The 25,198-nt window shown below is 36.4% G+C and overlaps 1 protein-coding gene across 5 annotated transcripts in view; it reads left to right on the top strand.

Moving 5' to 3' along the window:
• The window catches only part of LOC136837365 (uncharacterized), a 459,192-nt gene that overhangs the window by 327,027 nt on the left and 106,967 nt on the right, over nt 1-25,198 (top strand). For 2 of the 5 annotated variants that reach the window (XM_067102122.1, XM_067102120.1), the window contains one exon: nt 24,539-24,592. The exons of the other annotated variants lie outside the window; for them this stretch is intronic. The gene's annotated coding sequence lies outside the window, so the exon portion shown is untranslated. The remainder of the gene's footprint in view (nt 1-24,538; nt 24,593-25,198) is intronic. 5 annotated transcript variants of the gene reach the window in all.

The raw sequence follows: 25,198 nt of genomic DNA, 5'->3' as shown, positions 1-25,198 counted from the left end.
CAAGCTGAATATTTACATATTTTAATCATTATGAATTGCAGATTTTTAAGAGGCCAGGTTTTATTTGCCTTGTCCAATCTCCAGGAAATAGAACTGTAAATAATAAGAGTTCCCTTAATAATTGGGCAGAGTTAATCTTCAGCTACAAATTTCTGTCTATAATTACTTATAGATTCACACCCAGAGTCTGGAATCGTCTACGAAGACTTCCTTTTACCAAAACCCAAAGATTAGTCTCAATAAAAAGGATTCTTGGACCTTCATTCTTCTTCTTAACCGAGTCACAGAACGAGAATTTGTCCTATTTTGGAGTGTCACAGCGAATAGGGTGTCAGTAAGAGTTCTAAAACGCGAAAACGGAAAGGTAATTTTGAAAAACCATTCAGGTGAGTTTGAATGGCAATAAGGCAAGTCTCAAAGTACGAGGGTCTCCCATCTGATTTCTCTTAGTTTTGGAAATCTTAACACGAAGAGTGTCTGAATTTTTTCTGACAAAAGGGAGCCAGAGGAAAAGGCTTTTCCAAAGAGGTGGTCTTTGCTTTGACTACCTGTCGGGAGTCTGGAAAATGTTATGGAGATGGGATTTGACAGAGATTTGGGATTTTGAACATTTTAAAATACTTTGTTTACAGGTCCTGAAAAAAAAATCTACCATTGGATTGAGAACTCCTTGCCGAGGTCTTCACTGGGTCTTGGATTTACATTGCAGGGAGATCCATGCCCCACCTCCTTTCTATATTCTCTTCTTTCTTCCATATGACTTCCTCAACCCTCTCCTTTAGGGTTTTTACGACTTTAAGTGCCATCTGAGGTAGTTTAACTTCAGCGCAGAATGGCCTCAGTAGGTCCTGTGCTTGTCCTTGGCCGAAATTGGTATTGAAAATCATAAGTTCAGCAGGCGAATCTGCAAAAAGCTACAGTTTCATAATTTATTTCTGATTTTTTATTTTTTTTATAAAAATATGGGTCATTCTGCCTGTAATGTTGTCTCTAAAACTTCTCACCCTTCTCTCTTCAAAGTGTCTGTCTTTACCACTATCTCCATCTGAGGAATGGCTTTCATTTAGTTCAATCAGATATTAAAGGTTTTACCAGTTTTCCATCTAATTTTAATTTGTATGGCATTTATTCAACGAGAGGAAATGCTCAGCATCAACCTTAAAAAAGCGATTTTTTGAATACCAGTCATTGTATGAAATCGATTCAGTCAAGTCAAATTGCTGGAGGCGGGTGTTGGGGAACAACAAGGCCACTTTGCACTCACTTCAGTCCTCTGATGACATGACCTATCAAATCCCTTGCCAACAAAAACGGCCATATCCTCGTTTGTTTTCATAGTGCAAATAGCGCCCTGAAAAAGAAAAATAAACGAAGTCGGACCTGACATGAAACTAATATTCCAGACAAATTTGATCCATTAAACAATGGGATTAAGCCTCATCGAACCGTTCCTGAATACATTTTTACCAGTGGAAATCTTTTGGGGGACACCGGGGGTCAATGGAGAACTGATTGTTTGATCCAATTAAGTCACTCTGTCATTGAGTGTCGGTGATTGTCATTGAATATTGTTTTGTTTGTTCTTTTCACGGTTATGTTTGAGATATTAGAGAGAGAGAAAGAGAGAGTTCTGAGTTGATAGTAGATTTATATTTTGTTAATCCTCATTTTGCAGTTTTATGTATTATTTTTAAAAGCGTATTATCACCTCACTAATTTAGTTCGTATGATACCCTAAGGGAAAAAACTGAAGTTCAATATATAGTTGACATAATGATGAACAGGAGATGGAGATGGCTAGGACCTCTAGTATTTAGTAGTGTCATTGGCCCTGTGGGCACCGTGAAGAGCTAAAAGACCTGCACCTACTTGTATGGAGAACTATGAGAAGGGCGAGGCTGAGGTGAATGAGATCTGTAAGAAAAACAGGAAGGCAGATGTTGAATTTCTGTGAAGGGCCCTTTCCAGCAAATTCACATGTAGTCAGTGATGATGATGATGATGATGAAATATATTTTTATTTTCGAATGACTAGTTTGAATTCGATAGATTACCTTTTATGTATATCATCTAGGATATCTTTACTTTTTTTCTTGCAAATTTGATTAAAAGACTTCATTCATATATTATTTCTTTTTTTCTGATAATTATTGGTATTCTGTAATCGTATGTAGTATTTTACCTCTTAAAAAGACCAATTTTAAAAAAATAAGAAGAAGAATTTCGCAGTTTTACCAGGAAATAAATCATTTGATAAACGGGGATCGAAAATTGCAAGCCATTTTTCGCGGAATAATTGAATATGTGATTACAGTTCGACCGAATTCGTGCGCAGCAATATTTTTTACACGGCTAACATAATTGGGTAATTATATTTGCGGGGAAAAGACATCGTTCTTTCTAGCGAGTACGAGAGAGGAAAGTCGCCTTCGACGTGGCACGGAAATGAGCTACAAACCAACAGCTCTACCTGAGAGGATTGATTAAAGCCTCAGTGGAAAATACTTTTAGTATTCTTTATAATCTAATGCTATTCCTGATGATGAGAAAAAGCACATTGCCTCTTAGAGAGTGAGCAGTTGATGTTCGTCTATCAAGATTTTGTTGTCGGGAATTCCATTTCCTTTAAACTCATATCTACGGTGGTTATAATACCAACTACACGAGGTTACATCTTTAAACACATTACAGAAAAGCCCAGCGCCTCCTCGCAGAGAGAAGGACCTGTTGATGTTTTCGTCTAACAAGGTTCTGTGACATCTGTCGGGAACTCCAGTTCCTTCAAACTCATATCTACGCCGTTTATATTACCAAGTACACGAGTTGACATTTTTAAACACATTACAAAAAAGCCCAGCGCCTTGCAGAGAGAGTGACCACTTGATGTTTGTGCCTATTAAGATTATATGAGATTTGTCGGGAACTCCAGTTCCTTCAAACTCATATCTTCGCCGGTTATATTACCATGTACACGAGTTGACATCTTTAAACACATTACAGAAAAGCTCAGCGCCTCCTCGCAGAGAGAAGGACCAGTTGAAGTTTGTCTGTCAAGATTTTATGAGATCTGCCGGGAACTCCAGTTCCTTCAAACTCATATCTACGCCGGTTATGCGTCCACTTGCATGAGTCTGCGTCGCCAGACACATTACAGAAATACACAGTAGACGATTTAAGTTCAAGCAACTTATTCCCTTCATTCCGGGTCTTCACCGACTTGTATTTTCTTAGGGTGTTTTAAACTCCCTGGTAAAGTCACGAAGAGTAATGAGCACGCATCCTCTGGTGAAATATTGCCGAAAACATAGCCTAGATACAAACCAACAGTAGCAACCAACGCCCGTCAAGGGCACAACTTTACCTAGGATTCAGAGAGAGAGAGATTAGCTGTTGATTGTTTCCGAGATGACATAGTCAAGAAGAATACTCCAGATACCTGGCCCGCTAGGTGTTTTGATAATAATTTGCAGTTTAGTATATATATATTGTCAAAGATTTACATTCCTCCCTCCTAGTTAATCGTCATCTAGTTAATTTCTAATGAAAATCCCTCTCAGTTAACTTATAATCAAGCCAATATGGCGGAACCAAGATGTTTTCCACTTTATATTGAACCCAGACGCATTCCAACGTAGACTTCAGGAAATGCCTGGGCCTACTTCACACAATAGAACCCCTCCTTCAACCCCTGCTACCAGCACACACCTAGATTTCCTCTGGGGTAGTGTTTTTTGAAGGTCATTCAGAGAGGTTATAGGTGTTAGGGCTAATCCGCCAAAGGAGGCTAGAATCTGCTTTTAACCTTTAATCCATAAGACCATTTTCCTCGAATTCCTGATCAAGGCAGATTTTCTTTCACTTAGATGCTCAAACACTGCAGCTGCGCCTGCTTTGAAACAGGGAAGGCAGAGACGAACCGGCCGGGCTGAGAAGCACACGTTTTCTCCCCTGTTCCCTGGGATCTGGGCAGACGACACCAGACGGCAGCTGACTATATATCCGAGCTCGTATATGTCTAAGGTAAAGTCTGAGAGTTAGTCTGCGCCAATACCCCCTGTTCCCCTTTCCCGCCTATTTAATCCTTTCTTAGTGCATCTCCAAGACATTCACATTTTCCTTTCCACTCAGACGTTCCCTTTGTGTACGTCGCACCATCCCCATTCATCCTTTAAAGCGCATTTGTTCAGTATTCTCATAACCTTCAATTAAGTCCTCCCACTAAAGTGTTAAATTGGGCTAACTAAGATTTAGAAGGTAAGATTGCTCATAGGGCTTTGTTTAGTAGCAAGGGAGGTTTCCTTCGTCCGCCCTCCACTGTGTTTGTACTTCATCGAATTTTCTTCCAGGAGGCACCATACCCTGCCCAGTTGCACATCTATGCCAGGACCCATTAATGACTGCCATCCAAAGTTCGCAACCATTCCTGGTCACAGCCTGATCGCAAGAATCCGTTGCCCACACAGAAATCATCATGATTAACTAATTGCCATTATCCTGGAATTCACCCCCTTCCAATGTATTACTGTCTGTGAATTGATGCATTTTAGCATACCAGAGTCACTTGTTTTAACGGGGATTGTTGTATCAGAAGACCCCTCATATTTACATTGTGTGTCTGTAAATTGTTACATTTGTGGTCTCGCATATTTGCCCATTCTCTGCAAATAAACCCCTTTTGATTGTAAAAGAATTCTAATTCCAAATGGTGACCTTCATTATTTACGTAAATCCAGGAAGATTCTAAGGTGAGTTTCCAGTACTTTTCCTTTTGTTCATAATCTTGGACCCCCTTGGTACGAAGGCAGTCTATAATAATAAATTATTCCAATTTCCATCTGCACCGAGGCCCAGTTTATGACAATGTATATATATATAATATATATATATATATATATATATATATATATATATATATATATATATGTATATATATATGTATATATATATATATATATATATATATATATATATATATATGTATATATATATATATATATATATATATATATATATATAGTCATGAAGTGATCAGTACCTGGTTATTACACAAATAATAACACCAAAAGTAACCTCACTTCAACCAAACACTTGAAACCTCATAACAAAAATATTAAGACTGAATACTCTAAAGATACAGTGATCCCACAAAACTTGCATATCAGTTGGAAAAATCAATGTAACTTTATCAAGTTATGGATGAGGTAACAACTAATAAGCTATAAACGGACTAGTGGAAAATGGGCATCACTTCAACAAACACTATAATTGTTTCCCTGGTTCTATTTCACTTTGATAAAGGAGAACTAGACAGCTATATCACTTACCTTGTACACATTCATTGATTTCTCTAATCACTGGTGGTCAAAATGAAACACTGTGCTTTTAAAACCTTAAACAAATTTATTTCTAAGTTCAAAAGTTATAGCAGAGTTCACATTCTCAAAAAGATTTGCTATTACTTGACAACAGTGTAAGATTTAAGTATTTCTTAACCAAGATTAATTCACAAAACTTTAATTTACCAAGAAAGCAATTTGGCTAAGTAAAATTCAAACCATTAACTCTCACTCAAGTTTTAGATATGCACCTGATTAACTAAACTCAACACAAGTGTTCACTAAAACATTAATAAATGGGAGTCAATACAGGTATTCACTGAAATCTCAATAATTAGTATGCACTGACAAAATGCTAAGTAATCACCAATACAAAACTTTTGAAAACACTAATTATAAAATTAGAGTAATATGATAACACAGACATATAAGAATGAAATATGCAAAAATGGAAATATACCAACAGTAATTTCAGTAAGACAAAAATATGTTTAAAGATTATATCAGTCTTTCAAAAGATTACCTTCACTTTTATAAAAAAAAAAAAGGCTAAACTCAAGTCTAAGACTTTCTCAAAGACAACACTGCTAAGTCACAATGATATACACTTAGTAAAATAAAGTTAGCAGCAAGACACATTAGAATTCACTAAAAGAGATATTATCCACCTCTTATCAAAATAATAATTCTCTATCACAATAAGAGCACAAAACATATCAAGTAAGAATCTTACCTTCTTCAACAGAAAATAGTAAAACACATTTTCACAATGCTTGCACAGTATAAATACCATAGATCACTCTTACAAAATGTATACACTTTGTGGATGAATTTATCAAAACTTATACATATAGGAGAGCAACCCGTATAACACCCTTATACATGAATGGTAATTGAGAGAGAGAGAGAGAGAGAGAGAGAGAGAGAGAGAACCTTATGCCCGCAACCCCTTTGTCTAACTAACTGTTTTTCATTCAGTGCTCCTCTTTTATCTTCAAGCCCTCTCAGAATACATGATACATAAAGTATACATACACCATATATACAGGGAATACATGTACAGTATACATACAGGCCTGGTGCTTCAAGCACCTTATCTTTATGATTGACATTTCCCTATCACTCAAAACACCTGAGCACATACAAAGAAGTATTTTGGACCAAATCCTGGGTCAGCTGTCAACGTGTCAACTTCATCTCTCTCAATTCCTCATTCTATTCCACCCAGATTATGGAAACATAACAGAGATAGACAAAGCTAATAACCATGGCACAGACACACATGATAAACATATAATAAAGCATTTTGGCTGAGGCCCGTCAACTCGTCAAAGATAAGCCAAGTGGTCCTTGCCTTTCTTCCTTCACCCCAAACAGCTGTGTCAATACAGGATGTAGCGATCTGATAATGGTTAAAAAAATATCTCCCTCTCCCTACAGCACATTAAGAATTCGATTCCACAACACTCAGTATTCATTTTATTATACTGCACACTATATTAAACAGATGGAAAAAAAGGTATCAAAACATTTTTCAGAATCACATGATATACAATTTATCTGTAAGAAAAAGACATTTTAAAATCATATCATCGTATCTCACAACAAATGACAAATCTGCAAGCAAAACATAAAAAATTTCACAGAGACACATATCATATTTGTAGACTGGTTTTATATATTATAACACATTGTAATATTCCTCCCCCCAGAAGATTAATTATCCCGGATTTGAATCCAACGATTCGGAATGGGATAAATAATCTACAATTACACTGCTCACTCCAAAAACATTCTCTCTCTTTACACGACAAGATTATACAATCAATCGGGAATTATTATGGCTGAAAAACTTGAACAGAATAGGCAATAAACTCTAGGCATACTCGCAAACCTTTGTAACTCTTTCACCACTTTAGAAACAAACTTGGCTTGACAAATATTATCAAGTAATTGATCAATAAGCGGTAAGGAATAATTATCAGCTACACTGATGGAATTCAGTTTCCTATAATCAGTACACATCCTAAATGAGCCATCTGGTTTCTTCACTAACACACAAGGAGAACTGTAATGATTCTGAACTGGGCTCTGCCAACCGCATGCAACAAATATTCAACTTCCTTTTTCAAAACATCTCGATGAAAGGGTGATACGGTAAGCTCTTTGCTTGAGTGGTTTAGCATCTTCTCTGATCTTTATCTCATGCTTTGTCAAGTCGGTACACTTAGGAGTGTCTGTAAAAATCTCAGGGAAACTTTGAATCATCTCAGTTAATTCTTTGCTTTGTTCAACACTTAGATGTTTTAGTTTGTTTTCCAAATTTTCTAATATTGAGAAATTGTTCATCTTGTTTTCAGCTCCCAACTCGTAGCCATCATCATCCTCTGTAGATGAAGTTGTTTGGGGTTATAGACATAACCTCAGTTCTAGTCTCTGAGAAGTAGGGTTTCAAAGATTTTACATGTATCTTCCTCTCTGTCATTTCCTTTCTCCTGGTGTTTCAATCACATAAGTTCAATCACTTATCTTTTCTGTTATCCTATAAGGACCTTTGAAATTTATTTGTAGGGGGAAACTCACTGGTAAAACACTAGAACTTGCTGTCCAACATTAAAATTTCTTAGCTTAGTCTTAGCATCATACTTTCTTTTCATTTTTTTTGGCTTGTCTTCAAATTTTCTAAAGATAATTTTCTAATTTCTTTTAAGTTTTTCCTCAAGTTCTTCACATATTCTCCTTGGACTTCCTCTTGATTTTCTTCCCAGTTCTCTGCAAGAATTTTCAACGGACCTCTCACGTCTCGACCAAAAATAATTTCATTTGGTGAACATCCCATACTTTCTTGATAAGCATTTCTAACCTCAAATAAAATTAAAGGTAAAACCAACATCCCATTCTTTTCCGACTCATTACAGTACTTGGTTAACATACTTTTAAAGTCTGGCAGGAACCTTCCAAGGCCCTTGAGTCTCTGGGTTATAGGTGGTCGATAACTGTTGTTTCACTCCTAGCAAGTTCATCACATCCTGGGATAATTTTGAGGTAAAGTTCGTTCCTCTATCACTTTGTACAATTTCTGGAATCCCAGACTTGGAGAAAAATTCCACCAACTTCTCAGCAATTACCTTTGTACTTATACTTCTTACAGGAATCGCCTCAGGATATCTTGTTACTGGACACATTAATGTCAACAAATATTCGTGTCCGTTCTTCGTTTTCGGAAGCTGACCAACCACATCTATTATCACCTTGCTAAAGGGTTCTCCTCTAACATCTATCAGTTGTCGGGGAGCCTTTTAAATAGTTTCATTTGGTTTTCCAGCTATCTGGCATGTGTGACACTCCCTGCAAAATCTGCTGACATCCTTGTGAAGTCCAGGCCCAAAAAAATACTTCATAAACTTCTCAACAGTCTTCCTGAGTCCCATATGTCCAGACTCGTGCACTACTGCTACAGCTTGCTTCCTCAATGGATATGGAATCAAAATTTGATGATATTCACCCCATTCAGCATTTCCTGGTATGTCTGCAGGTCAATGCTTCCTCATTAGCAATCCTTCCTTTAGGTAATAACAGGTAGAAGTTTGTTGCATCTCTTCTTGATCAACTCTGAAGAACAGATCAGCCAACGTTGTATCCCTCTTCTGCAGTTCCACTAACTTCTCTCTATTCACTTGACCAACTTCGAGGGCTGAACTCTCAATATCTGCTAACTCTGCTTCTGTAGTCTGTAGTTTCACTACTGTCTTCAGTAACACTTTGACTACTCGGAGTCTCTTTAATAACAACAGGATCTTCTTCTTCATCAGAAATCTCTTCATTACTAATACTTGGGGAAACTTCACTTTCCTGGAATAGCTCCTCGAAGCTCAAAGACCCTTCACGTGATCCTTCTGGTGCAGGTAAATCTTCAGTTTCTTCACTTCTATGCTCAGTTCTCCTCATACTCCTGGTAGTTACACAACTTGGAAACAGGTGGGGGTTTTTCGTCTCTAAATCTACCGTAGGACTAATCCTTAATTGTTTGTCTGTCACTATAGGACAAGGAACGAAGGGAACACCACCAACTTCATTACCCAGTAAAGCATGCACACCTTCAACAGCTAGTGAGTCCTTTACGACAAAATCAATGTTTCCTTCTACTAACTCACATGACAAATGCAAGCGGCATATAGGAGTTACTTCCTCTCCTCCTATACCCTTTAAAATAACTGAATCTCCGGTGAGATTCTTCTCCAACTGTGGGTGAGCACCATGAACTACCACACTATGGTTACTTCCTGTATCACGTATTATCTTCACTGGTACCTGTACACCCAAAGAGGGAGTTGTCAGCGTACCTTCATAAATATATGGCTTAAAAGCCTTCTCACTGTTCAGCCACTCACTATTGGAAGTTGCATTTCTGCTGGTTGCTAAGCACTCTGCTTGTCTTGTTTCATTTATTCCCACACTGTTCTTCGTAGTTGGCTTTACCTGGTTACCCCTTATCACCTGTCCAACTGGCTTAGCCTGCTGGTGTACCTTGAAGCAATCTCTACTATAATGTCCTACTCTTCCACACTTGTAGCAAACAACATTAGCTTTCTGCATCTGTCTTGAGAACAGACTAGAAGGTGAGGGTTTAACATTCCACTGCTGTGGGGCATATCCTGGCTTTGTACTGGTATAGTTATTAGAAGGGTTTCTCACATCACTGTTCTTAAAACTTGACTGAGACCTATAACCTGTGAATTGTTGGTTCTGGTACTTGACATTATAATTCTTTTCGCTGGATATTATGTTATAGTCCTCACTCAGAGTAGCAGCTTTATCAAGTTTCTTCACCTCTCTCTCTCTCAAGTAAGCCTTATATGTTCAGGAATTCCTCTAGATATTGCTCTAAGACTCTAATCTTCAAGTTCGTCCATAGACTTAACTTTAGCCTCCTCCAACCATCGTCTAAAACATCTCCTTACATTATAGCCATAATCCAAGAAAGTCATCTTGTCATCCTTCTTCAAAGATCTGAATCTTTCATTGCAATATTCAGGGGTCATCTGGTAAACTTGTAGCACATTGTGTTTGAGTACCTTGCACTCTTTACACTGATCAGCTGATAAGGCTAAATAGGCACTTCTTCCTTTACCAATGAGAACACTCTGTAAAAAGACTGACCATTTATCCTCTGGCCATCCCATACCTGAAGCCACTTTTTCAAAGTGATCAAAAAACTCATCTGGAGCTTCTTCTGTAAACTTTGGAATTAACTTCTGTACTCTTACTACATCAAACACAGGGTATGCATTACCTTGGGTATAATTATATGGGTTTACAGGTAGTATGGATCGAGCTCTGATTCACTCCAACTCCCTTTCATGTTTTGCTCTTTCTCTTTCTTCTTCTTCTTGCCTCCTTGCTCTTTCTCTGTTTTCTTTTTCTTTATCAGCCTGCATCTGCAGCCTAAGTAACTTTTCTTCTGATTCTAGAACCTTCAGTCTACCCCAGTTTCTTTCTGTTTCTAAACATCTAAGTTCTGCCTCTACATCACCGTTCTCATTCTCTTGCCTTAGCATATTTGTAAATTCTACCTCAGCAGCATTCAACAATTCATATGCCTCCTTTAACTCTCCATCTACTTTACCAGAGCTTATTAATGCTTGGATTGCAACACACTTGACTTGTGCCTCAATCATATCAATAGTAACATTACGCCCACATGTCACTGCTAAGAGAGTCCACTGTGCCTTAGTGAGGTGAGATTCAGATAACTTTCTGATGGTTGGTGCACCCAAAAATCCCTGAACTTCAAACAGAGCCATTTTCTCTAGTTTACTCAACAAAAGGGTTTACAGTACACTTCAAAACAATTATATGGTCACTCTCCTACCAAAATATATTCCTAACACCACCAGTATAAACCATAAACCAGAGTGATATTCTGTTTAGTTTTTCCCGGACGATGGGCACCAAATATTTTTTTATTTCTCCCAGGTCTGGCCATCAAATATTTTATCAAGGTTCGATCCTGGGTGCAATCCCATTCTGTCCCATTTAATCCCGTTTTCTCCCGGGTCTGGGCACCAAATATTTTGTCACGAAGTGATCAAGTACCTGATTATTACACAAATAATAACACCAAAAAGTTACCTCACCTCAGCCAGACACTTGAAACCTCATAACAAAAATTTTAAGACTGAATATTCTAAAGGTACAGTGATCCCATAAAACTTGCTTATCACTTGAAAATCAATGTAACTTTATGTTATGGATGAGGTAACAACTAATAAGTTTATAAACAGACTAGTGGAAAATGGGCATCACTTCAACAAACACTATAATTGTTTCCTGGTTCTATTTCACTTTGATAAAGGAGAACTAGACAGCTATATCACTTACCTTGTACACATTCATTAATTTCTCTAATCACTGGTGGTCAAAATGAAACACTGTGCTTTTAAAACTTTAAACAGACAAATTTATTTCTAAGTTCAAAAGTTATAGCAGAGTTCACATTCTCAAAAAGATTTGCTATTACTTAACAACAGTGTAAGATTTAAGTATTTCTTAATCAAGATTAATTCACAAAACTTTAATTTATCAAGAAAGCAATTTGGTTAAGTAAAATTCAAACCATTAACTCTCACTCAAGTTTTAGATATGCACCTGATTAACCAAACTCAACACAAGTGTTCACTAAAACATTAATAAATGGGAGTCAATACAGATATTCACTGAAATCTCAATAATTAGTATGCACTGACAAAATGCTAAGTAATCACCAACACAAAACTATGGAAAACACTAATTATAAAATTAGAGTAATATGATAACACAGACATACAAGAATGAAATATGCAAAAATGGAAATATACCAACAGCAATTTCACTAAGACAAAAATATGTTTAAAGGTTATATCAGTGTTTCAAAAGATTACCTTCACTTTTATAAAAAAAAAAAAAGTCTAAACTCACGTCTTTCTAAGACTTTCTCAAAGACAACACTGCCAAGTCACAACGATATACACTTAGTAAAATATAGTTAGCAGCAAGACACATTAGAATTCACTAAAAGAGATATTATCCACCTCTTATCAAAATAATAATTCTCTATCACAATAACAGCACAAAACATATCAAGTAAGAATCTTACCTTCTTCAACAGAAAATAGTAAAACACATTTTCACAATGCTTGCACAATATAAAATCATATCATCATATTTCACAACAAATGACGAATCTGCAAGCAAAACATAAAAAATTTCACAGAGACACACATCATATTTGTAGAATGGTTTTATATATTATAAACATTATAATAATATACATATACATATATATATATATATATATATATATATATATATATATATATACATATATATACATGTATATATATTTATGTATGTATGTGTGTATGTATATATGTAGATATCCCGAAGTGTGTGTGCATGCCCACGTGTGCATGTATATGCACAAACTGGGCAAAAATTCAAATAAATCAAGCACAAATGGCTATTGACTTGCTAGCAAGCCTCCTCTAAATATAATGCCCATAATTGAAAAAACAAAACAGAGAGACAAGAATAGCAATTAAACAAAGGAAAATTAACACCGTAAACATTGGCATGCAATCGTGCACGAGCCTTTAGAGTAGTATTATAGTCCTTTTAAATATACGGGCATCAGCATCAAAGTTACCTGGTGGAAGATCATACTGCAATTTTGCAATAAAAGGAGTGAAAGACTTCTGATAGTGGGCAGTGTGACAACGTAAACACCAACAGGATGTAGAACGCACTAACAAGCTTTTGTGGCACAGACAATAAAATAGGTGCTATAGAAGAAATTGTTGAATTAAAGATTGTTGGAACCTGGCTTAACGAGATGATCTAAGTCATAATTACCATTATGAGGGAAAAATGAAGCATCGCTTTAAGTGAGCTTGTCTAGATGAGAAAGATCCTGCGCAGCTGCTGACATATGACAGGAGAACAGGATGCCAGAATTGCCTGGAACGTAAGGCGAGAATTATGTCAAGGTAATTCCATCATATCTGCTGGTATACAGACCCTTATGAACACCCCCCCCCGCAGTTTCCTGGTAACGTTTAAGTATATGTTTGCTAGGTGCTGTGCAGAAGCAAGGTAAGAGGCTATGGTAACGCCGGAGAGAGAGAGAGAGAGAGAGGTGTTTGCCTAAGATCTGATTTGTTTGATGAACAACAGCAGTCCCTTCCTGTTCTCCTTAATCATACCACTGTGATTTAGAGAAAAGTGAATTGTGATTTGCCTGTGGAGTGACCCACGGAACAGATGTTACCTGAAAGCTTTAAAAGTCACAATAAAAGTCAGTTCTTAATTGGGTAACGGAAAAAAGTGCCGTCGTTGATATCAAAGTTGCTCTCTTGAAGATAACAGGTGGATTGTTGATGGATCTGAAAAAAAGTTCTTCAGGAACTAATTAAGTTTTTTTTTTATTCACAGCTTAATCTTTTATGACACGAAGATTTGTCTGATTTTCATTTCAGTAAGAAAACAGAGAATTTTATTGTCTCGTATTGCTTGATATTCTGGCGAGCTTTTAATTACGTGATATTCGTTACTTGGTGGGTTTAACGAGATTACAGAGTAATTTAGCAGCGGTAGCAATGTTAACAAGCACAAAAAACCCACACATACAAACTCGTACACAAACTTAAAGGGAATAATTAACACTCGCCCAAAACTCATCAAATTCATTCTGTTAACCAGACTAACATAATCGTGCAAATAATCCTGTAACCGAATGGTCATTGGTGACCACCAGCGTCACACGAATACCTCAGACTACAAAAGGATTTGTGGTGTTTGGTCGAATCAGACACTCTAAAAAATCTACAGCTCTAATCCCAAACCTTCCCAGCCAGCAAACTGACAAATGAACTACAAGAGTCCTGTAGTTTATCGTGACGTTCCTCACGTTGAGAACTTTTGTTTTACGTTTTACTCTACCAGTGTCCCACCAAAATATTGAATCATACTGAGGATGATTTAACTTTCTCTCTCTCTCTCTCTCTCTCTCTCTCTCTCTCTCTCATCCAATTTATCTCGGTATCTCGGGGTATATAAATGAAAGACGTGTTTTCATTGTGCAAAACTTGAATTATACTGAGGTAAATTTACTTAAATCCCAGAGACCCGATGTACCCTCTGGATTTATTTAGGGAGACCACTTTCTGCGCCCCCCCCCCAACGCCTTCCCCCACTCGGATAAAAAACATGAAAGTTTATGAATACCCAGAAATGAGTTTTAATGTAGGCCTGTCTAAAATACGCGATGGCCACCTAGACTTGAAGCGATCTTTTTCCTTAACTCAAAATTTTGCCAATTTAGAACATGTTTGAATTATGAAGCTTGAACAGGGTGCTTTCTGAGGCTGTATCTATTCGTGAAAGGTTATACATATTTTTTGCATCATTGAGAGGGGTGAAAATTTAGTAAGCAGGGAACGGTTAAAATAATTTTTGCTTATGTGCCAAAGTTCTGTCTTCAAATATGTCGAGGGTCAAAATTTTCTTTTTTGTTTGTTTATCATTGTCTATTCTTGTTAACGTTAGAGAGTAATTGTCAAGTGTTCTGCACAAAGGCCTTTCTACAGTCATTTTTCAATAGTTTTTGCTCTTTTTCTTTACCTTTGTAGGAGTAGAAAGAATTATAACTAAATGCAATCCGCTTTCCAAGTAAGTGTTAGGTTCCATTGATTATTAACAAGTTTCTGGTTTTGTCAGCTGCATCTTGAAAGGATTTCCACGTATCTAGATTTGAGAGTTTAAAAAAGTTATATCTTAAAACACACACACACACACACACACACACACACACACACACACACACACACACACACACACACACATATTAAATCTCGAATTAAAATGTCAGTTGTTCTTAGTTTAGTATTAATAGCATTCTCTTCTCAATCATTCCGGATAATTACCACTCACACACACACACACACACACACACAAACACATAAACACACACATATTTACACGCATATACAGACGCTCTTGCATGCAGTTAGGACCTACAGTAAAGTTTCTCTCCTCCCTTGGTAAATATCATCGTTGAGAGAAACAACGGAAAATATAGCCAGCCATGGCAGCTATGCAGGGCATGTGTCCCCCCTCTAACGCCGGACACTTATGTAGCAAAAAGAGAGAGAGAGAGAGAGAGAGAGAGAGAGAGAAGAGAGAGAGAGAGAGAGCCATAAAAACAACAACAAATAAAAAACAAAGAGTCGTTTAAGAAAGATTCCCAGTAATTTCTTTTTATGTTGGACAGAATTAAGGATATTTCTTTAATTTGGGGCCGTTTCTTTTCCTCTTCTCCTTCTTCATTGATTATTCTTTGGTTTTGCTGGGGCTGTCTTGAAAGGTATGTCGAAGGTATTTTTTTATTTAAAATTAGTTTTTGTATTTCTAGCATTCTCTCTCCTCAATCTCTCTCTCTCTCTCTCTTTATTTCTCTCTCTCTTTGCATGCTCTCTCTCTCTCTGTGTTGTGTATATATATGTGTCCCCTGTGTGTTGTGTATATATATATATATATATATATATATATATATATATATATATATATATATATATATATATATATATGTATGTATGTATACAGTTATTTATAAATATGTATATATAAATTATGTATATATGTGTATATATAAATTCTGTATATGTAAACGTCTGTGTCTTTGCAGAATATGTGTGAATCCATCTATCTGTCGAGCTGCCCATTCACGTTTTCAAAACATACCTCTCGTAAAATTTTTCTTCATTTTACTTTGATTATTTTCTTTCATGAACTGTGTCGCCCTCCTGAAGTGTTATGAAATATCCATAAATGAAGTGCTGCTAGTAGTTCAGTTGTGACTGGATATGATATCAGATATGACCTTGATGAAATCAGCTATCATATTTAAATGTTCTCATTCCCAAAGGAAATATTTATATTTCTTAATCCCAAGACGTACGGAACGGAACAATAATTTCTCTTATCTACCTAGGAGAGAGAGAGGAGCTGGTAACCAGTAGGATATCAGTCCACATGTACTGTATATACATACATATATATAAATAAATGAATAATATAGATATATATATATATATATATATATATATATATATATATATATATATATATATATATATATATATATATATATATATATATATATATATATATATATATATATATATATATATATATAATACATGTTAACGCTGCATATAGAGTTTCAACTGCATGCGTTAAATGTAAATAAAGGTTCATTATCCTTTTCTCGTGTAATCATTGAGAAATGTACTTGAAGAGATTCTAATATTTAATTAGAGATAATTAGAATGAAAAAATTTAGAAATGAAAAAAAAGGCTTCGGAACACTAATATTGTATGTTCAAAATTAAAAAAGCAAAACGATAAAACAGAGTGACATGACAGTACTAATACATAGTGATATTGAAAGACAGCAACTAGACGAAACGACTAGATAACACAGAGAGAAATATAAACAAATAGATAGGATGGATAAGTATGGTCTCAACACGAATGGAAAAAAAGCGCAAAACACGACATTAAAGAATATCTAAAATACTTGTGAAGAGGGCAACATTCTCTCTCTCTCTCTCTCTCTCTCTCTCTCTCTCTCGTTACGTTACGTGCTTGTGTATTATTAATCAAAGGACACTGAGATGCTGTGCTCTCTCTCTCTCTCTCTCTCTCTCTCTCTCTCTCTCTCTGTAAGTGCTTGTGTATTTCTAATTCTTCTACAGATGTATGAGTATTATAAATCTAGTCTTCTTTCCACTCTACATCTGTCTCAGAGTAACACCGAGATACTATGCTCTCTCTCTCTCTCTCTCTCTCTCTCTAGTCGAGCGTGCACAAGCCAAAGAAATTCCCATATCTCCTCCCTCATTTTCCCCCGTCGTATTTTGATGCCAATAACGAAGTGCCAATAGGTCGCTCTCGAGGGGTTCCTCTGCTTTTTCCTCCTTGCCCTTCTTCCTCCCCTGCGTCATATAGGCTCCGGGCGGCCCGCCCGCCCGCCCCCGCCATGTGGCGTTTCATAATTCCTCCTAACCTTTAGTGCATAGAGACAGGGGACTAGAAATTCTTAAATGCCTCCTGACTAGAGGACAGCGAATATATTGCTACAATCACCCAGCGGAGTCTCCCACCCATAGCCTAATGGATGGCATCTAGGTATGTCATAAATTGGGGTGAATAAAAAACACGCGGCAGTTTGCACTCTTGCTCGCTCGCAGGCGCGTGCTTGTGTGTGTGTGTGTGTGTGTGTGTGAGTCTGTGTTTGCATGCAGATATTTCAATATCTCCTAGAGTAAATATGCTCGGCGCTTCGCATGATTCCTTTATTGTTTATCACTGTCTGGCTATCTCTGCTGATTATTTCTCTTTTGTCTTTTTACTAAAAAGTAGTAAGGAAACAAATAAATGTCTGTATAAAGACTTTCCGATTTCAGAATCGTAGGAAATAGAATAGAATGTTTGTTTGTGACGAGGAGAAAGATATGTCTGTTTATTTATTAAAGTTGATAATGAGATGTAGGACTGTGGGTGTTATTTCTGAATCGTTGAATTTTTGCTTTTTTTTTAGGAATGATCTAATTTGGTTAAAAATACACATAAATGTCACCTGGGAAATCTTCATAAGCCTTTCCGATTAAGATTTCATTTAACTACAGCCAATTTCATGTGCTTGCTTTTGTTGTAAACCAGTATCTTGTGTTTAAGAAGAAAGAAGATACACCATTAGCTTCTTCAGAGGAAAATCACCTTTTGTATTCCACTGCCATTACTAGATAATCCTAGTATTTTCTTGTGCGCATTTCGACACAAATCCCTGTCCATTCCGCCGCTCGCCGCTGCCATTGACCTCCTTGGGGAATTCCCTTATCCCGCGGCCCGTGCAATCCCTCACTAACTTCGGGTTAAAAAGGATGGAATTCCTTCTGTGTCAAAACAAAGGCATCCAAGATCCCTTCCAGTTGTTTTGAGACAGAATGTGTTTTTCAGGATAAGGGTATTTCACCCTTCCGTCGCCCTGCTAAGGTGGGTCTGAGATATATTTATATATTTTGGCTAATCTCTCTTTCTCTCTTATGTTTTGGGGGAGATAATCATCGTTTACGACCGCTGGATGGCGGTATTAGAGTAGCCAGTGGCTCGAATTTATGGAGTCTGAGCGCGCGAGCTTTAAGCCTTAATTACGGGTCGCAGGGCGGCGCCTCTGTTTAGCTGATGGTGATTTGTATGTCATTTATACACGCTTTGTTTTGCTCCGTTCAGTTACCATGACAGTTATAGATCACTGGGGGTCTTTCCTTCTTTTTTTCCTTAAATTTTTTTTTGTCTCGACTTCGAGCATGGAACCATATTTTCCTTTTTTTTTTTTTTTTTTTTTTTTTGGTACGAGGGGCATCACGCAATGCAGCTCTTTCAAAGCCTTCCAATGCATGATAGAGAGAAGAAGAGATAATGTCGTAAGGAAATGGTTCTCATACGTAAGATATAACGCTGTTGCCTTCTGTTATTTTAAGATGATGAAAATCGCCGAAGAGCTTTTGATTTGAATCGTTTTGTATGCTTTGATGCTGATTGTGATATTATGATGTTTTATGATGCTGATACCAGTATGATTTATCTTGTGTGTACTTGTTCGAAACAGCTAGCTATTTATTTCTCACAAAACCTAGTCTTTATGAAAAATATGATGCCATGTTAAAGAAGGCAAAATGTTAAGTGTATGTCACATCTTATACAACACTGACGGGAAAAATTCCATAGAATGTACTTTGGGATGCAGCTGCATGCCCATAGCCATACTCCACCCTGGCTGCGACTAGACAAAGTTGGCTACCTATCAGGTAATTAATTCATTGCTTAGGTCAAGAGTCACGACGGTATTTAGAAGTCCTTTACTTTTGGTGTTTTGATAATTGCATTACCGTTAGCAACAATCTTACTGACTGGGGTCAGAAGGTGTTTGGCTGTTACTTTAGGTTATCGCAATCCATCGTCACAGGAAATTTATAGAATATGAAAGTACTTCTCGCTTACTTCATGGTAGAATGTTAATTCCCTAGCCCGCGCAAGTTTGGAACAAATGTATCCCAAATCAGGTTAGTTTTATGGATTTTGCCAGGGTGTTCCATGACGTCACCTGCCATCATTCCATTGATATCCGTTTGCAGTGTTCATTTTCATAGGACACGTATTGAATATATACTTGTTGCCGGAAAATGTCTGGGAGAACTTTGGACATCAGATTAAGCTACACAGAATTTTAAAATAAAAAAAAATAACTTGAGTTTATGTCACATGGGTAACTTTTTTCCAATTTTAAGACACCATATAACATCTCGAAAGTCAAATCTTTGCCTTTTTTTTGAAGTATACATTGCATAACTTTGGCCCCTTTGGTGACGAGCATTAATAAATAATAAATGCATTTTAAATCTTCGTAGCAACGTTTAACACGTCCCCATTAAAACTCGCCTCGCGTTGGTATTGGTGATTTGACCCACGTTTCCTTACTGTTAAACAGATCAAAATACTTGTTTCTTTTCTGTTAAACAGCTCGGGATGTATGTTTCTTTTCTGTTAAACAGCTCGGAATACTTCTTTCCTTTCTATTGAAGACCTTAGATACTTTTAAAGCAGAACGGAATAGCTTGACCTGAACTTTATTTCCATGCGGGTGAGTGATTGATTCCCTTCCAAGTTTGAATGAATTTATGATTGGCGAAGCACTTTCCAGAGACTTCTGGTTTTTCCTCATTAACACTCGTCAAAGCAGATTTGGTATATATGCTACAGTATATTGGAAATTAGCTTAGGGACATTTACGAGTCCGCTAATAAATAAGAAATTGTTGTTTTAAATATTTTTTCAGACAAAGGGCCGAAGCTCTATCAAATTTGTATGTGGGTCGCAAAGCTTTATGAAGCGTTTATACATAGTAATTGCATTGTTTTTAATTTTGTTCTTTCACAGGTAAGCTTCAAGACGCCTATCTTTGAGAGGATTTTCACCTTAGTGACGTTGTGTTGCACTAACAAAAATAAAACGAAGGATTCAGTCTCGAACCTTTACGAAAAAACGCAACGAGAATGTCCAGGAAAAAAAAGAAAAAATACTACTATGTTTATTCCAAATAAGATGACCACAGTCCGCTTTTCACAATCAATATGGATTCGCCAGTGAAGGGATAGGGTGAGAAATGAGGGGACCATCCCTCGGCAATGCCGTCTGTTGAGTGACCAATTAGCCTCATTCTTGGTCACAAGCAGCCACACACATGTACCCCATAGGGAGAGTTACTCCCTTGTTAGTGTTGTTTCTCATTTATAGAGAATAAGTCGTAGCTCCTTTTCCACCGTCTTGTATTAATGGCTTGAGATTTACATTCTCTCTCTTATTTTGCGTTTGATTTTATGCCAAATAACAAAGGAAATCCGACTGCGTCATATTTAAAATGACTGCTACCTCTTAATTTTTCTGGTTTTCCAAAGGTCAGTCCTCCCTCCTAAGTTGAGATTAGCTCACCATGCTTGATATATTTGAACTTCTGCTGAGTCTCTTAAGTTTGCCAAGTCTCGTAAGCTAGTCTCCATTCCGATAACATTTGTGTAAGGAAGGTTTTGATGCAGGTATTGTAACGCATTAGACCTTAAAAGCGATGAAGTAGATGTTTGTATAAGGAAACGGACAGTAGAATGTCTAACATGCTCCGGTATTATTACTTTTAAAAATCATTGAGGCTTAATCGTTTAGTGCTGTAGGCTTATTTTTTTATGTAATCCTGAAATGATGTCCCACTTCCCTAAGTTTTTTATTCTATTGATAGGTCTGGTGAAGTAAACGTTCATTTGAATTAAGGAAGAAAGAATTTAGTATGAAATAAGAAAAATAACTTCCAATATTTGCTATTTATCATTTTGATACGGGTAAAAATTTTGCAGTGAATGTCTGGTTTCATCGCTCAGTTTTGTTGTCTTATATCTTCTGTAGTTATGTTAACTAAATATGCATTATATTTTTTCTGTTCTTCGCCGTGATCCTTAAGCCAGTTGTGAGTTTCCAGCATGAAAATCTCCCACTTGCCATAACAATGATGATAATTTTTATTGAACCAAGTATTGACTCTAGTGATCAAGAAATGACAAATAAATTACATATTAGAAAGGAGCTATATTTAAGCCTCTGGGAACTTACCTAGACTTTGGGACATCTGTGATTAATGTCTTGATATTTTCAGCAATTCTCTCTTACTTGCTGTTCCCTCAAAAGTGCTCCATACGGCGACTTCCATAATAGAGGCCATCAATGTAACATAACTTCGAATTCAAGAATGATTATGAATTGAAAGTTGGGTTCCATCGGTACCGGAACTTTTGTCGAAGCTACTTCTTAGAAATGATAATTTATCTATTTTGGGTGGATAAGGAGTTCTAGAAGTTTTATAATAAGTCTCTCTCTCTCTCTCTCTCTCTCTCTCTCTCTCTCTCTCTCTCTCTCTCTCTCTCTCTCTCTCTCTAAGGCATTATTCATAGAAGATGGCAAATCTTTAAAATCGCTCTTAAAGAAGCTTATTCAACTCAGCATTTCACAGAGCATTTTAAAATAAAGATCTCAAAATACGAATTTTATTTTTTTTATGTTATTTTATTTTATTTTATTTTATTTTATTCTTTCGATATAATGAAGAGATGAATGTGCTCACAGCAACCTGAAAAGAGCTTGTCATATCATGTCAGATGAGAGAGAGAGAGAGAGAGAGAGAGGAGAGAAAACATATCCTCGAGGCCTTCGTCTAGGCTACTACATATTAGGTTATGAAGATGATTCCATCTTTTCGAAACAGAAGAAGTTTGATCAAATAACCTGATCGCGTGTTCACGAGAATAAGTGTTCCTGTGTTGTTAACGAGTAATAACAGTTTTTTATTTTGTTTTTTTATTTTTATCAAAGGCCTGAGGTATACCCATTGGTACAGCATTGTTAAGAAGTGGAGTAAATGGCGAACCATTTCAAATACAAGCAATGTTATCAGTCCGGAGGCGAATATGCTCCATATACTGTACGTATGGATGAACCGTTGGCAAAAGCTCATGTAGTGTGTGACATTTAGGAACAAGTCGCACCTTCTTGCTGGCTGAGACTTACTCTTTCAAGACAGATTAAAGATTTGTACTAAGCTCAGATACTTATAAAAGAGAGATAACTATTCAAACGCTTACCTAAGTATATGCCTTTACCCGTGCTTTATGTCTTTCTCCTCACAAACTGGATTACCATATTTTTGCCTATGTATGTCTAAGCTAACATCACGCCTGTGCGCATGTTTGCATACTGTGTGTATATATATATATATATATATATATATATACACATCATTACAGGTGCCTGATGTGTAATAAATCATAAATCACAGGTAATGTAATTATACTCATATATATATATATATATATGTGTGTGTGTGTGTGTGTGTGTGTGTGTGTATAGTATATTATATATATAAATATATCCTTCTTTTAATCATTTACTTCATGTACATTTGTCTGTGCATGAATCCATTTGCATATTTGAGCTACTTTTATGTGTTAGTTTGCAAAAAACCTTTTGCTGGTTCGTATACTGGTAGTAAGTGTATCGAACTTTGATCAGTGTTGTGAGTTGTACCAGCTTAGAAAGGATCTCTCTCTCTCTCTCTCTCTCTCTCTCTCTCTCTCTCTCTTCCTTCGTCTGTCTGCCAAGCGCAGGAGTTCAATAAACAGGTTGACAGACAGACGCTGGGACGGTTGAGAGACAGATTAACTGACCTCCCTGATATCTGTTACCTCTGTTACCGTCGGCTCTTAGGGACGTGTCTCGCAACTGGAGGCTTATATGAATATTTTAAACACGCCGCTCTGGCAATTGGCTTCAAAATCTCCCAATTCTGGTCTGCTTACAATTCGGACACCCTCCCTCACCATTACCCTTCATAGTTTTCTATAAGGTGTCACGTGGATTCATTTCATTTTTTTATAGCCTGTTGTTTCGAGAGGTGCGCGAGACTTCAGGTCTTCTTTGATGTTATGTTGAGAGCAGCATTCTTTTATGCTAGGTTTGTGAAAAGGAGCGTCTCTTGCTTTCGTAGATAATGTGGTGATGATGGTAGCGTTCTTGTATGTGATCGGTTTATACAGATACTGTAGATGGCTTTGGTTATCTAAATAAGCTTATACGAGTGTACAGTATGCAAAAGTTTAAGGGATATCTCAACCATTAAACACACCGGCACACACACATTTACATATGCATAAATACATATGCATATATATGTGTGTGTACATATATATATATATATAATTATATATGATAATGTATATGTTATATGTCCTTGTATGTAGATAGAGAGAGAGATTATTTGTATACGAAAATACATAATGAGTAGATTTCATTCATTTACAGCATTTGTTAAGTAGTAATAGTAGTAGGGAGGTACTGCCTTTGATGTATACAGCCTAAGGACATACCTCCCTACCCGTTTTTCTTTCACATACGAGAGCGCTTTCTTCACTCCTATTCTTAAAATGATGATATTTCACAAATGCATCTTAGTCGCAATAGATCGCAAAGATATATTAGGAACGAAATCGTTTGCTGGTTAACTTTCCCTATACTCCAAAATTCTCCATCCAGGTGTAAAAACAGGCCAGAAGGGGTTAAGATGGTCACGTGAACTGTTCTGTGGGTTTGAAGTGAAACAAAATAATGGTAAAATATTCGGCCAAACATTTAATGATCCATATCAGCCTGGTTTTGTTCCACAGGACTGTTTGTTTATGGATAATAATAATAATAATAAAAAAAAAAAAATAATAATAATAATAATAATAATAATAATAATAATAATAATAATAATAATAATAATAATAATAATCTGTTTCGTTTAATGATCTTTCTAAAAACTAGGCGTGCTTATATTTGTGCATAAAGACTTTCATTTACTATACATAACATACTTGCTATGCTATAGTTGCATAACAACAGATAATTCATCCAAATTTTTCAAGATTATATACTGAGATATCTCAACTTATTTTTCTTTTTCATTCTAAGTAGAATTAACAATAAAATGTCTGATGGTTATTTTTTCCTCTCTCGCTTTTCAGGTAAGATACTTTAGATGTGGTTTCGATTATGCTGAAGAACAAGCGAAGAGTTAGGTGAGTTGCTTACCATGTGAAATATTTATGATAATATGCATTATTGATTGCTATCATGTCGGGAAATATCGCTTGCATCTGGTGCATCGTGTTTAGAACTTGTATATAGATAGATATTATTGTTTTGTTAAGATTACATATATGTTATAATTTATTACGTTGCAGTATAATTACATGACATTTATTATTTTTTTTTTTAGGGTAAACTTAACCATTTACCTAGCTCCACCCTACCTTTTTCATGTGTGTAGGTGTGTCTATGTGTGTGTGTGTGCATCTGTGTACCTGGATGCTTTCGTGTGATTTGTGATAGGCAGTCGTGGTTCAGTGTATCTCTTGGAAAGTAACAAATTGGCTCCTGCGTTCTGTGAACCATTCAGCGCATCAATTTTTAGAAAGATGGGGTGGGCATCACTTTATAAGAGAAGCTCATTATACCCCTCTTTTGCTAAGAATCTCATACCCGTCCGTCTTTGTCTGTTTTATATATGTATATTATATATATACATATGTATGTATTTTATATATATATATATATATATATATATATATATATATATATATATATATATATACTGTATATATATACACACACACAAGTTTTTC

The sequence above is a fragment of the Macrobrachium rosenbergii genome, chromosome 59 (assembly GCF_040412425.1).
Source record: "Macrobrachium rosenbergii isolate ZJJX-2024 chromosome 59, ASM4041242v1, whole genome shotgun sequence".
NCBI lineage: Eukaryota > Metazoa > Arthropoda > Malacostraca > Decapoda > Palaemonidae > Macrobrachium > Macrobrachium rosenbergii.
Note: the sequence above shows the minus strand (reverse complement) of the source record. Positions and strands in the feature narration are given on the sequence as shown.